The sequence below is a fragment of the Semicossyphus pulcher genome, unplaced genomic scaffold (genome assembly GCF_022749685.1).
Source record: "Semicossyphus pulcher isolate SPU_LCO1_2020_fin unplaced genomic scaffold, fSemPul1.0.p SCAF_8, whole genome shotgun sequence".
Lineage (NCBI taxonomy): Eukaryota > Metazoa > Chordata > Actinopteri > Labriformes > Labridae > Semicossyphus > Semicossyphus pulcher.
In genome coordinates this window covers 21366840-21382252 of record NW_027211759.1, presented here as the reverse complement: position 1 = coordinate 21382252, position 15413 = coordinate 21366840, and the positions used below count along the sequence as shown (strand labels likewise).

At 42.5% G+C, this 15413-nt stretch overlaps 1 protein-coding gene across 1 annotated transcript in view; it reads left to right on the top strand.

The window, feature by feature from the left end:
- Positions 1-1627: 1627 nt before the first annotated feature.
- The window catches only part of rassf7a (Ras association domain family member 7a), a 40509-nt gene continuing 26723 nt past the window's right edge, over positions 1628-15413 (top strand). Inside the window, exon 1 of the mRNA XM_069687228.1 lies at positions 1628-1682. The gene's annotated coding sequence lies outside the window, so the exon portion shown is untranslated. The remainder of the gene's footprint in view (positions 1683-15413) is intronic.

Below are 15413 nucleotides of genomic sequence, written 5' to 3'. Positions count from 1 at the left end.
GTTAATTACATTTAGGCCTTCATATTTACAGCTTTTGGATTTGACTCTACATCACAGGAAGTGGTAAATCTGTTTGCTACATTAATACTCCTCAAGTCATTGTTTTTGTGTTTATTTAAATGACCTGCCTGAGCTCTGTCACTGTCACTATGAGCTCTTAGTACATACCAGAGTATTATTTTTATCACCTAAAACCACCATGAAATTTATCAACATTTCTGCCATAAACCAATCTGACAAAATATAGATTTTTTTAAAAAGCTATTTCACACAGTGTGAAAGGTGAGGACTGTTCGGCCTCTGACTCATTGTTTTGCTATGCTCAGTAGATGTACTGAATCAAATTCTTCATTACCCACTCACACTGTTTCAAGGTCATGTGTTAAAAAACTATGAACAACAGCAGGCAGCGAGGATTACCTGTTGTTCGAGAGGAAGACAAGAAATGCTGTGGGACTAGGATATAAACCTGTTTCCTGGCCTGCTAATATTGCATTCATAAATTTTATATTACAGCATCTTGGCATGGTTTTAGAAAAATGTATTATCTAATCAGAACAAAGCTAAAAACAGCTGTTGTAGTTTTCTGTTTTGTTATTCCTTTTCAAAAGTTTTTTTCTTTCAAAAGTTTTGTTTCAGAGCTGCGATTTAAATATTTATTTGACTTTTGCACATGTTGGCAAATCCACATGTCAACCTAGAAACATGATTCAATAGTTTAGGGAATATTTGGCACAGAAAGATACAAATGAAACATTTGGGGCAGCACTCACCGTATGTTTTCTTAGATTTTTATTTATTTAAATTTGATAGCTTATTTTGTTAATCATCAAGCATTTATCAAAAAGATGTTTTGGTCAACACATTTATCACTTTTCAGTTCAAATCTGAGTAAGCTATTTGTCAATCTTGTTATGGTCAGTTATTAAACATAGATCGTTCCTTTTGTTCAGGGAAGAAACCCCTTAAAGATAATGTGTTGAAAAGTTTATCACAAAGCAATTACAATGTTCTGCTTGTGATACTTACTCCTCTTTAAAGTGGAAGCATGCTGTAACATGTATTTTTAGTGTCACATATTGTGGCAACCTTTCAGATGTTGTGCTTTAATGTGTGTAACATGAGGTGTCTATAATTGATAGCACAGATAATACCTGATTTAGTCTACAACGGTGTTGAATTCTAATCTCGTTATTGGTTAGATATCCAAAATATAATCGAGAGGCCAAATCTGTCGGCTGCCATCTTAGTTACCTGGAATATAAAATATATATCACTGTCATTATTTGGATTAGATTACTGTTGCCAACGAGCTATTCATCTTCTTAAACCATGTGTTTACACCGGCTCTCCATCTTTTTATCATCAGAGGTAGGGAACTCACTCCTGAATTGTTCCTCTATTCTTCCCATTCCTCTAAGATTTCAGTGTCTATTTCTGTTAATTATTTTTATATGGCATTTAAGCAAAATGTGAGCTTATAAATCTCCATCAACAATTCCCCTGCAATGCAAAGTTGCAATAATGTTCTCGATTAAAGCCTTTAATTTGAAGTTGATGAGCCGGAAACCGTATTATTTCTATTTCCGGCATGGCATCACATCACCGGACTTTTGACAACGAGGACTGGAGGATGAGCCACTCTGTTGTCCTTCGTATGAAGTTTAACTACTAAATCAGGGGTAAGTTGTTTTTCCACGACTTGTTTTAATTTATGCAATAATTTAAATGTTTTTGAACTTTGTTTAAGGATGCAACAAGTGCACGCGAGTAGACACATTGCGCTGCACCTGCAGGGTGATGACAGGCTAACGATGAACTCGAAAACAAAACTTTTCTCCTTTACTGTGTGGTTAAACTTAGATACGGTAAGCTAAGGTCCGACGAATATGGAAGACGAACTTGCTTTAACTAAGTTTTATTGACTTCATTGTCAAGTTATTTTATCTATGTCTATGTTAAATAGGAGTTGACTAATTTACCCTCTTTAACACTAAAATCTGTGCAAAACTCAGTCAAAGGTTGTGCTAACGTCACGTATTCTGTTAAATTGCTAATTACTAGCTTATTTATGTTAGGTTGAGTCTTAAAAAACAAAAATGTGAGGTTAAAGTTTGGTCAACTTGGGAAACACAGCAAGACGACAACAACAACATAACTGAATAGTAATCATATTGAATAAACCAACGGGCAGTGAACGTTACATTGTTTTTTTCCTTTGTAGTGTCAGCCAAACCTGCTTCTTTGGGACTTTGAGGTTTACCAGTTAAAAACTTTTATAATGATGTCAAAATACACTCATGATTTGTGCTGCGCACAGAGAAATATTGTTTTCTATATTTCAAGATTAGTGTGCATATGATCTAACAACATTGTGCATTAAGTGTAGAACACCTACAGCTCTGGAAATAATTAAGAGACCACTGCAAAACAAGGTTTTCTCAGGTTGTACTATTTATAGGTTTGGGTCAAATTAACCTTTGGATACAACATTTCTCACTAATTAAATATTCATATTCGTTATTCCTTTTGTTTATTTACTATTTTTTATTTGACAACTTGATAACAAAAAGATGTTTGATGAGGATGTCAGACCTCAAATAATGCAAGGAAAAACAGGTTTATTTTAATTTTGAAACTACAGAATACTAATGTCTTAACTTAGTAAGAGTTCAGAAATAGCCCTGATTTTTAATTATATTCACATTGCTGCTGGGTGATGTTAGGCCACTCTTGGAGCAAAAATCAAGCAGCTCGGCTTTGTAGGATGGCTTGTGACCATCCATCTTCCTCTTGATCACATTCAGGAGGTTTGCAATGGGGTTCACATCTGGATTGGGCTGGCCATGACATGTGGAGAGAGAGAGAGATGCTGTTTATGGAAAATGTAGAGTGGTCTCTTATGTTTTTTTACGGAGCTTTATGTTGTGCTGAATGAGTAGATGTATTCATATATTGAGGAACATTACTGACTCATCATGAAACATTTAAATCTCTCACTATATTTGATGGTCACAAATGAGAAGCTGAAACCAGGGAGTTGGCAATTTTCTTAGTTTATATAAACACATATTTTTTGAACGATTGATCATTACTACTTATTTTAACCGGCCGAATCATTGACAGCATCCATTTGGGTTGCAGCTATATGAATTAACAACTCACGCTCTGAATCCAAACACAAAAAATCCTCATATATCATATATCACATCATATATCTATCCTTGTCCACCTGCGTGTCAAGCTGTTCTGTTTGACGACATATGTATTTGACTCTTCCTTCTCTTGTTCCACCCCGTGGGTGTATTGTCTGTTTGTTCTTTGTGCTTTCTCCACTTCTCCAATGTTAAGTACCTCTTTACTCCTTCCTTGTTCTCTTTTATGTGATCATGTTTTCTTCCCTTTTCTTCATCTTTCCCACTGTACCGATTGACCACAAGTAAATAGTCAATGGTTGTTGTGGCCTCTTGTGTGCCTCCGTGTGTCTCTGCTGTAAACATTTCATACATTTTATTTGTGTTGTTGGAAGTGGTAATGTTTTTCCATTAGCAGAAGTGTGGTCTCCCCTGTCTCATTAGTTTGTATAATAATTCCTAATGGATTTCATCGAGTAATGTGCGTTTTTGTTTACCTGTAGTTAATGATCATTGATGCAAAACTCCTGGAGGAATTGAGCGGTATGAAACCGAGGGAAAATTGTAAACAAATATTTCTGATCCTGGGAATGGATTCAGGCTTAGTGCTGCACTATCTCCTCTTGTGTTTTCCCATAGTAAAGTTGCAGCTCACTCTGGACATAAATAATGCTGGAATAAATTGAAAAGTCAGACAAAAAGTTGACAGTGGAGTGTTTAGTTGGATGACCTCTTTGTCCCCTCCAGCCTATGAAATCCCTCCATGGTGACTCATCTGTCCAGCTGCTCAACACTGGAGAACAAAAAGGCTTGTCTACCAGCTGAGAGCCACACACACTCACACACACACACACACACATACCCAATCTTCCTCTCACAGACATTAAATCATTGCAACACCACCCTCCCCTCACCCCTTATGCTAATGTATTGACTTTGAGGAACACTGGGGTAGTTTAGATCCTCTATAGATCAAACTAGCATGAGGAGGATACTTACATTGTGCCTTCAATAAAGACGTCAGATCTGCCTTTATGAATTCATGAGCCTCACATCTCGAGCAATGGCTGCCAGCTATGAATTTATTCATCATCGTCTGATGCGAGCGGTGGCAGGGGAGACTCGAATCTACACTACCAGTTGTCTTGTAATATGTTACAAAGTATTGAATCACATATTTGACGTAGCATCATGTAAGTGTAAATGCAGCCCCACAGTCTCTGTTTTGATCTTCCTCTTCAGTTAGTCTTAAGCAGATTGGTCAGGCTCGTGCGGCAGAGCATTTCGCACACTGTGAGTAATTGTTGTCATACTTGTGAAGCTGACTGCTTTCGGTGTGTTTTCATAACAAGGTCTAATCTCCAGGTTGCATTTTCCATCTGCGAGAATATCCCAAGAATCTGCAGCGAAAGCCCAGGGTCAGAAAGTGCCTATTATCAGTTGACAAGCTCATACAGGACTGTTAATCCTCAGGTAGTCCTGTCCAATTACCTGTTTTAAAAAAATCAATGGTGGCGGCTTAGACTTGTCATTGCTGTCCGTGCGGCGGATACTGCTGCCTGTGTCACCTTCTCCCGCCGTTCCTCATCAGCTACCCCGTCACATTCACACTGTAGAGATGTAATTGGGCCCCTTTTTCACTCGGTAAATGCTTTTCCGAGAAGGAGACCTGCCTGCCGCGGCTGAAGTAGGGTAATTTACCGGCGCTGGGGCGACGTGTTACAAGGCAGACGATTGTGTTCAAGTGTACAGCACATGGCTGAGAAAGTGATAGATGTGTGATTTCAGTCTGAGTAATAAACCTGATGCCCAACAGTCGCAGACTGTATTGTCTTCACTGGGCTGCTGGGAGTGCGTGCTGGAGAGCTTCACTGTAATTTAGTTTACTGCTGTGGCAAGATGCCAGAGAACATCGTAAAAACACGATTCCCCGCACATTCAGGGGGATTTCTTATTTTGCAGGCTGTGTTCAGTGCGGCAGACGAAGTGTTAACAACACTGTAAACTGGAACAAGTCACTTTGAGACTTTAGGGGAACATAAGAGTCGTCTAGGATTATAAATAGCAAACTTGTTCGGGACTCAGGGTTTAACAACTGAACATTTTGGATGAAAAGCTGTGGGCCTTTCATTGCAATGACATCAAACTTACCTGCAAACTAATGCTTCCCAAACTGAGAAGGACCCGGCCTGGAACCACAGGTAGATTAAAAGGGAATTGGAGGAGAAAATTACTTCTACAACACAACTGCATTTTCCGGCCTCTCCTCAGCCGCCTGTTAATATTGAATCACATGAATCAACCTGAAAAGGATTTCTGCATCGCTGCTTTTTGCCTTAATGAAATGCTTCACTGGATTCTGACCTCCGCTTGTTTGAAAGCAGGTGTAAAATGTTTGGCACTGTTTATGGAAAGACCTGGATCGTTCCCTTTTGGATTTATTGGCAAAATGCAGACAAAAATGAGGGAGATCAATATTCCAGGGTGCTGTCACGAGCCGTGGTAAGATGGAGCGATCAATTGACAGATGGATGGGTGCTCCATCTGCAGTGATGCGGACTAAATCGAGGGTCTAAAGATTGAGTGGGTTGGATGCTGTACAGATTGTAAAGCATTGAGGCACCTTTGTGATTTTGACTCGACAGCACGTCCTTTAAACCTTTAATAATATTATTATTTTGGGTAAATACAGACGCTTGGTCTTTGCCTTCTGCACAGTTGTTCAAAAGGTTTTCTCTCCCCTCCAATCTCCTCCGACTTCAACCTTTTGTGATCAGGCAAAAATAAGAAAGGCCTGCTTACTCATCTCAGATTTTAAAGTGCTGATTTAATCTTGATGTTGTCTTGCACCTGAAAAACTTGTGAAATCTGGGACATAATTGCATTCGTCGTAGCTTCTACCAACCATCTGGTATTTTGAATGTGCTGCAGCCCCATACTTGGACCAACTTCAGTCCCACCTTGGTCTGCTTATGTGAACACAAATCTGCCATGCAGCGATACGTTAATGGGATCCGACAGTGAAAACACAGTTTGTACCTGATTCACCATAAAGTATTTGTAATGCATACCACCTGCTCACTGGGATAACTCGCAGGCAGACACAGCTGAGTAACTTGTTAGACCAGAGGAGCCAGTGTTGACAGAACCAGAGTCTCATTATCAAAGTAATGCTTAAACAATTATTGCAATTTTTAAAATTCAAATAGTGTTTATTCAGATGTTTTCTCTGATTCACTTGAGTCTGTTAGTGCTCCTCATTTCTGCAGCATTAAATGGTCTCACTATTGAGTTAGCTAAGGGTGTGTTGGAAAAATGTCTATGAATTTTAAATCATAATGTGCAGTATCTGTCGCAAAAATAGAGATTTCAGTAGTTTTTGGGTTTCTGTTCTCGGCACCTTTGGCGATAAACAGTCCACGGTTGGCTCCGGTTGTAACTCTTGATTTTCCTCGCTGACGGTCGCTTTCCTTTTTAGACTACTTGCCTACATCTGAGTGTCGAATTAGTTTCTTTTTCTTTCGATTTTCACTTATTTTTGAAGTTTATTTCTTTGTTTGTTCAGCCATAGTAGATTACTGTTTACTCACAACACTTGCAGAGACCGGAAAAGCAGCCGCTTAGCTCCTCCTACCCTCTCTGGCAGACCAACCACTGCTGGCTGATGGAAAACACGTCACTAACTGGGCGCCGCTTGTGATTTTTTTCCTCAAAAGTCGCAACTAGCACCCAGTCCGTCATACTGTAAATGCAAAGGCTTTTATCAGTGGGCCATAGGCTCAATCACCATTGTGTTACATCATTCAGATATGTCATTCTGCTTTAATAAATGTAAACTAAATAAACTAAGAGAAATTCTTAAACCCTCCTGAAAATGAACTTCAACAAACTAATAAGCACAAAGAGAAACAAACATTTACAAAAATACAAACCCTAGCATTTCTGATCACCTGTGTTTACATGCAAAACTTTCAGGTGAACAGGTGAGTTGTTCTTGACGTCACCTAATAGACCCACCACGGTGATGAAAAAGCAAATGTGACAAAAGTGATGGAGCTACTTGTAAAAGTGAGTTTGGCACCAAGGAACTTTGGACGTTTTGTACCCTGTGTATTAATAGCCTAATATGGAAGTAGATAGGTGATGCTTGAGTGTACCAGCTGGATATAGAGCGGTCCCATTAGTGTCACACTGTGCTGCTCAGCTTGTTCCTCTTAGCCAACAGAAATAGGCTGCGACCAACCTGTTTGGGAGATAGCTGCTGTGAGGATGAGACTGTGAGGAAGAGGAGGAGGAAATTGGGCCTACTGACCTGTTCCCTGCCGCTGCAAATCAACTCAAGTTATCTCCCACTATCTGCTTTACTTCACTTCTTTTTCTTTATCACCCTCCACCCCCAACTTCTTTTTTTCTTCTCCCTCCCCTCTCACCCTGTGCACAGGGAGTGTGTTTTGGCAGTCATGTGACTTTTTGTCTGAGCACAATTGCCGGTGTTTTCCATTGGCCGATTTTCTTTGAAAGAGCGTTGGTTTCCTGGGTGACGGGGAATGGCGGCACCACTTCACTTTTCTCTGCAGCTGCCCGCCTCCCCCCCCTCCTCCTCCTCCTCCCCTCTCTCTGCACTGCTCTCTCTGTCACTCTGTCTCTTCCACAGGCTGTGCTAGATCAGGTAGTGCGACAGAAGCAGACAGTGACAGGCTTGTGTAGCTCTTCCTCCTCCTCTTCTCCTTTTTATCAGGCAGGCAGTCACAGAGACCTTCAGGCTGCAGGAGGTGAGTAAAACTAATGGCCTTGTTTGTTGTGATTTAAGTGTCTTCTACTGAGTTTACACTTTTTCTTTTATTTCTATTCTAGTTTAACACATGAATAAACTTCTTTTCTTTAGTGCAAAAATCATACAAAGTGATGAGGACTCCTGGTCATTGATGAAACAGTTAAAATAAGTATGTATGTGCTTCTGTTTGTGTGTCTGGGACACTTCATACATTTCTTATAGCATGGCACTGAAAGTAAAAATGCTTATTTTTAAGTCTCCGACAGCATAAGCTGCGACTTAAACCCTGCGTAGATAATGAAGTTATCCCTCTGCTGTAATGAGAGCTGTCCAGTGGGCGTTGTTTCTTTCTAACGCTCCATGAAAGATTTAACAGCTGTGTGCGCTCCGCTCGCCTCGTCATGGCACAAACACAGTACGGGCCGTGTTTGGGAGTCGGGCCCACTTGGTAAGGATTTTCTGGCATGGTTACCATCATGAAGTGGTGCCCCCTCTGCCCCAACCGCTACACCAACCAGGTGGTCGCGTCTGTTTTCCGGTTACCTTGGCAACATTGAAAACGGGCTCCCGGCCCCTCCCTCAGGTGCACTTTATCTGATGACCTGAAGGATCCTCTGCTCACTCTCGCATACACAAACACACATCAGCATCTGTTTGCTGACACTTGAACCCTCAGATAGACAAGGAAGGGACACATGAAAGAGGAGTCTTCTAACGGCAGAAGGGATTGATTTTACCAAGAGGGATGTTGTCACACACGCTGGGCAGGTTAGGTTTGCGGTTTTTGCTGCTTATGTAACAGCAGAATGTAAATAATGAGAAAATTGACTTAAGTTGTCTCTGTAAACTTTTCTTCACCAACTTAACCTTCCCTGAAGCTACACGCTTTGTAAACAGTCAACATGTATGTCCACTGTTGACCGTAGAGCACCTGAAGCAAAGTTTTGTGTACATGTGTCATTCATTTTTTCTTTCTTTGTTTTAAGATTATTTTTTTGGCCTTTGGCTTTATTTATAGGGCAGCTGAAGATAGACAGGAAATGTGGGGAGTAGAGAGTGGGGGATGACATGCACCAAATGATCGGCAGACCAGGAGTCGAACTTGCGATCAGTGCGACGGGGACTGTAGCCTCTGTTCATGGGGCGCCTGCTCTACCAACTGAGCTAAACAGCGCCCCTACATGTGTCATTCTTAACATGATTGAGCCGACTCATGTTTGAAGCACCAAAGTAGACCATGTACTATTTCATGTCACTCATTCTAGCAGGCGACTAGATTTGGTTTAAAGGAGCAGTTCGCCCCTGGAAAAAGCCTCAGTCAAAGCTGGTGTTCTCTGTAATCGATAGAAGCAATCATATCTGAAATAGGCACCATAGCTGTGGAGGAAGTTGTACAAACAGCTCGTGATTTCGCCCATTCTACATTCCTACAACACCCAGCATGCATTGCACCCCTCCTTCTGAAAGGCCCAGCGAGAGACGGTGGAGTGAAATATGTTTTCCAATCAAGGACATTGATCACTGCAGGCAATGACTTGGAGCGGTACAGAATCCAAAATATGACGAGAATATATCGGTGGATCGTCTAAAAAATCTTCAGGTCTGCAGTCTACATTTCAAACCTGATGATTCTGAACAAGATGCGACATCAGAGGCAGGTGTCCTGGATTGAGTGAGTGTAGTTTAGCAAGCTCCCTGGCCTCCGCCAGATGACGTGTTTCATGTAGTCTGGCGGAGGTTTTCCAGGGCCCGTTGGAGAAGCGCATAGTGTCCTACAAAGGCACGGAGCAGAATTGCATTTTTTCCTACCATAATGGCTTTAACTCCCCATAATAGCATGATAAGACCAAGGTTGGAAATTGGCGAACTGGCACTTTGAGGCCGCGAGGTCAGATGGTGTCATGAACAGGATAGTTTACACGCGCTGGTCTGTGTTGAATATTTGTGGACTCACAAAGCCAGCAGGAAGCAGGGCTGGAGTGGGTGTGACGGATCCACAGCCTGGTACCGCGTATAGCTGATGCAACCAGGAGGAAACTGGCGCTGAGGCCTTGTTGTTGCTTCTGACCGGCTGCCATGATGTCACCGCTGCTGACCCGACAATCCTAACATTCCTGCTGATAGGGTTTTAAGCAGACGTGGAGGGGAATATGTGGGAGATACGTGGGAGGGGATGCACAGACTCTCTCACATATGGCCTTTGTCTAAGCACTGATTAGTAATCTGCTATATCCACCAACACGCACATAATGTCATTAATTCAGTCTCATGCACATGCCCACTCCGGCACACACTCAGACCCTCCTCTGCCCTGATGAAGATGGTGATGGCAGTCTCACAGGCCTCGTTAAAATTCAAAAGGTCTTTAAGTGTCTGTACTTGAAGTTCTGATGAATCATTTTGCATTTAGGCTCTGCTTCAAACTCAGATGTCGTCTGTTTGATTGCAGACATCCAACTCTATTATGCACCGGTGTCACCCTATCTTTATGTGCGTGCATAGTGTGCATACATTTCTCTGTTTGTGTGCGTGAAGTGCACTATTGTAGCTACAAAAGACTTTCATACTATAACACAGCTACAGCTTTCCTTTGATCCAGTAAAGCCACAGGAGGAAAGAGATGACAGGCCCGCTGCAGCAAAAGCTTTTAAGTGCTGTTGTTCCCGCAGGTGTTTGGATAGTCCTTTCCCACACATACACTCGGTGGAATAGATCAGTATTGTAAACAGTGTTTTGAATAAATGGACAGAAAAGTGAAGATGACATCTTTAGTCTGTAAGGAGGACAAATGGAGGAGCAATTAGACTCAACAAAAAGATGTAAGAAAACATTGTCAGACAAGCAAACTACAGGAGGAGGCGCGCAGAGAAAGGTGTAGACAGACGGACGGGGCGTCAGTGAGTGCATCCAGGGGGCCTCTGCCTCGCTCTGTGTGAGGCTTACATTGCTTTTGTTCACCCCTGACCCCTGACCTGCTCCCACCTGACTCGCATTTCCTGTGCATCCACTGCCCCCCCCTTACACTGGCTTTTGTTTTTACAGAGATCATCATTAAATCAGCACTTCCAACCCCCATGCAGGCCAATATCTCATCTTGCCCACTGTTTTGTCTTTGTTTTCTTGCTCTCGCAGCGCACTTGGGTCGCTCTGTCCAGGGCTGTTTCTTTGGCGTTGGGTCGTGAGAAATCCTCATCTTAGCCAGAACTTGAGGCTTGTGTAGAGGGGGTCCATGGCAGGAGTACCTTGTTGACTTTGAGTCTCTTTTGTTCACTTGCTCACAGAATCCCGCGGTAATATCCATCCGATGTCAGCATCACTGCAGGCACTTTGGCTACTGCTGTCAACAACACGTTACACGCTAGTCGCTGCACTCGCGACAGAGCAACTGTCATTCTAGAACACACTAAGTGACGTTAGCAAGCGACCGTGGACTAGTGCACTGGACTATGAAAAAGGGCTAGGTCAAAACCTAGTATGTGGCTGACTGTGTCAGGTCAATGTGCGCCTTAGTGGGCAATGTGTTACAAGGACTGTCCTTATGAGGCCGATGACAACGTGTTTGGTGCGCGCTGCGGACGTAGGTAAGGACAGTGGAGGAGCAGCCCCGCCTACTCCCCGAACAAAGTATCCAGAGCCGTATAGACAGAGAGTCGCGTCAGTAGAGGTCCAATGAGCTCCATGATCTGCCATTGCCATTGTGATGTCGCAACTCTCTCTCTCTAGGGCTCTGAAAGTACAGTCAGTCAGTCACTCACTCACATACAGACCCATGTGTAGGGCTGACCCCGGCGGTCAGCCAGAAAAGAGGAAAAGATCATTCTTACCCCAGTGGTTAGAGCCGTGGCCGTGGCTATGCTTTGAAGAAGAGAACTCCCAAGCGTACTGCCAGCTCTGCAGGTCCATGCCTGCCTATGCTAACAAGTGAGTCAGTGTGGAAAAGTTGTGACAGTAACAGCTAGCTAATCAGATGGATGATAATGCTTTAGCAAGTACGTAGCCTTCCTTACAGAAGTGTTTTCCAGTCAGTGTTAAAACGAGCTTTGTAAACAGTGCCTCCTATCTAGTGAGCCTCTAGTGAACAGGGAATAGTTGACTAAATCCTAATTATCTGCTAGGCTAAATACATCTCCCAAAAAAAGAAAGAAATATATATATATATGGAAGTAGATAAATATACATTTTTAAACCTGATCAGTCATTGTAGGCATTGCGTATCATGATGTATTGTTAGGGATTCAGAACCCTTACATAATTTTATATGTTAAAATAATACTGAAATAACAAATTATTTCTGGGCCAGTGAATTTAGAAAGTTACTGGCCTGTGGAAAATGGTGCTCACTGTCAACCCCTGGGTTTCCAGGCCCTCTGTCAACATCTTATCCAACTCTAGGTATGAATGAAAGGTTGAGGGCCCTAAGAGCATTTCAGTGTTCTCAAAGTACCAATCTGGCTGCCTGTTTACAGTTTGGAACGGCACTGAGCAGCACAGTGTAACAGTAATGGTGCAGCTTTATCTCAAGAGACACAGAATGACTATACATCTAAATGTAAGAAACAAACTGGCTTATTTAAGAGGTAAATATAAGGGAGATGGAACATTTGCTGCTACTAGTTAGCTATGTCAAAGCAATGTAAGGACAACTTATGGTTTGTTTCACTTCTAAAAATATTTTTACAGTGCTTAGAAAAGGCAACGTGAGTCCATGTGAGAGGTAGCCAAGCCAGTCTGGACTGGTACTGAATAACAAGGGAGAAAAAGAGACGATGGAGAAAGGGTGCCAGAGTGCAGCCAAACTTCTGACAACTTGGAGGCTGCTGAAAGCGAACAGAGATGCTCTGCTGCATTAGTGCAATCTAAAGAAAGTAAAGATAGAGAAAAATAAGGTTGCAGGTTTTCTTTTGCAGGTCTTATTTTCTTTTCTTTGTTTGGAGGAATGCAAAGTTTGTTTTCCAACAGTGTAAGTGTTGATTGTATTCACTCTATCTTCCTATAGTTCTCACTTTGTACTCCCCTGTTATCTCGTTGTCCTGCGGTTCACCTTGTCGATGTATTTTCAATACAGCTGTCATTATTTGAATAGAGATGATATAGTTTCTTCCAAAACATGAATCATCAAGTGAGCCGGGTTTCTGGGAAGAAAACAAAAGTCTTTGTGTGCTTTGCTACTGGATGTTCTCTATTTACATCTTAACAGTGCAATTACCTTCACTGGGGAAAGCCTTCCACGACTGTCATAATGATACACAAGACATAGCTTCACTTCTGGAGCAACAGCACTGGCCTGACCATAATGAGACAGCAAGGCTATACTTAGGCTTGTTTGGCACAAACAGGGCATTACTACCTTGCGTTGCTCGCCATGAGTATGAAAACCGATGTCAACAAAAGTTTAGGAGTTTGTAACTTGTTTGGGTGCCTGGAAAAGGAAGGAGCTATTTTAGTCTGCTGTTATTTAATTTGCCGTCCAGGCTCGGCCGACCTGTTGTCCACCTGTTGAAGGCTGTTTTTAGTGAAAGGCTGAATAAATAGAGAGAGGAGGAGGGGTGGGGGTTTCCACAAGGATGATGGGAAGGGGTGAGCCGTAGCAGCAACTTTAATGCTATTCATTCTCTGTGAATAATGGCCAACAAAGACACTATCAGCATGTATTCCCCTCACTCTTCTCCCCTCCGCAGAACCTATTGAACTGCTGCCAGACCCCACCAGTCCATTTCTCCGCCTGAGAGCCATCTTCCTGTCTCCTCTGAGCTGAGTTACGACTGCCTCTCTGCTCTTTGGACACATTTATACCTACTATCACTTGTTGGGGTATTAACTTAGTGGTAGATGGTGATTGAAAGCAGTCAGATAGCTATGTCGAGTCCGGCGTTGAGTGCATTTTCAGCCTTTGTGAAAGAATAACAAACTCGGAAGGATTTCGTCCTAAAGCGCAGGTTTTAAAGCTCGTCTTTGTTGTCTTTAGCTCCTTCGCTGAAAGCAGAGGGAGGGTTGGAGGAGGAGGGGAGAAAGGGGGTTGCAAGAATGCTTGAGTCACGCAGGAAAAGAGGGATGATATGTGGGGTTTGACAGGGGAGGGTGGGATGAGGGAGGCGCAGCAATGGGAGGTGCCCTGAGGAATGCCTGGAAGGTGTCAGAGAAGTCTGCGAGGCTTTGGACTGATAATCCTCCACAGCACATCCCAATACCCCCACCCACCACTCTGATTTCAGCTCTGTTCTTTTTCTGTCTTCAGACTCTCGGACTAATAAGGAAGACTCACCTCATGTTAACCTTTGCTTAGTCATGTCGTACAAAAAAGGCCCTTAAATGAACCTGGAGTGGGTCTGACGACGGGCGAGCACATGATCCACTGAAGGGTATTAGCCTGTCAGAATCCATAAAGTGTACTTACTTCTCTGGTGCTTTTAAAATGTCACTCCTCCTTGGCACCTCAGCCTTTTCTCACTGTGGCCTTTGGTACCTTCGCGCTGCCTCCGGAGGCTCTCCCCCTGCTGAGCGCGTTTTAAGTGATTTGTCAGACAAACACAGCTTTTAGATGTGCCAAAAGCTTTGCTTCATGGACGGAGCGGCGAGGCGGTTTCCCATAGATGTGCCGTGACTCTCTGCGGGCCTCTGTGACTCAGCTTGGCTAAAAGCTACCGCATTCTTCACTGTGGTCTTTTGTTTGCATGATTTAATTAATCAAATTAACACAATTAATGCAAGGCGTTTATTTTTGGAAACTCTGCTTTATACAATGTGCACGCTGATTGGGCCCTGTGACTGCGTGTCCTCATTAGTCTGTTTGGATAACAATGTGACGTAAGATAATGACAAAGTAAACACGAGGATGAAGAAGGTATCGTCAGTGGCCTCACTAGTTCCCTAACTATAATGGCTTTCTGCAGTAGGAACTAAGATGTTCCCTTTTTTTAATCTTTTGTGACGGTGCTTTTGAAAGTGGATTTCAGTGGCTTCATTTTCTCTTTCACTTCTGTCTGTTTTTCTTCCTTCCTGGAACTTTGTCTGCTGAATAACACATTTTGTGACAATTAGTTTCAGTGTTTATTACATGATGTCCTTGGCTCACACAGGAGGTTTAAGCTAGCAAGTTAAAGTAACAGTTTGACTAAAGCTTTGAGAAAGTGAGTTGCCATGATGGCAGAACAAATAGCAAACACACCAGAAGGATCTTAAATCTAGCTTAAATAAGAGCACAACCAATATATTAGCTGATATTAGCTTGTCACATACACTATAATCTCTATTTACAGATTCTGCATAGTAATGTCAAATCTGTAGGCAGGGACGTGGATTTTAGGGATGGTAAGTGTTCTGGTTTCAGTTTGTACTACGCTTGTAGTCCGAGTAATATTGACCAATCACGTATCAGCAGCTATCATCTCTATAAACAGACATCTGCATGCTAACAGCTAACAATCTGCACTAGATCTAAAATTCAACTTCAGATGAATTCCCTTGACGCTGTGTCACGAAAGCCGCTCAGCGTTCAGATTTCCCGA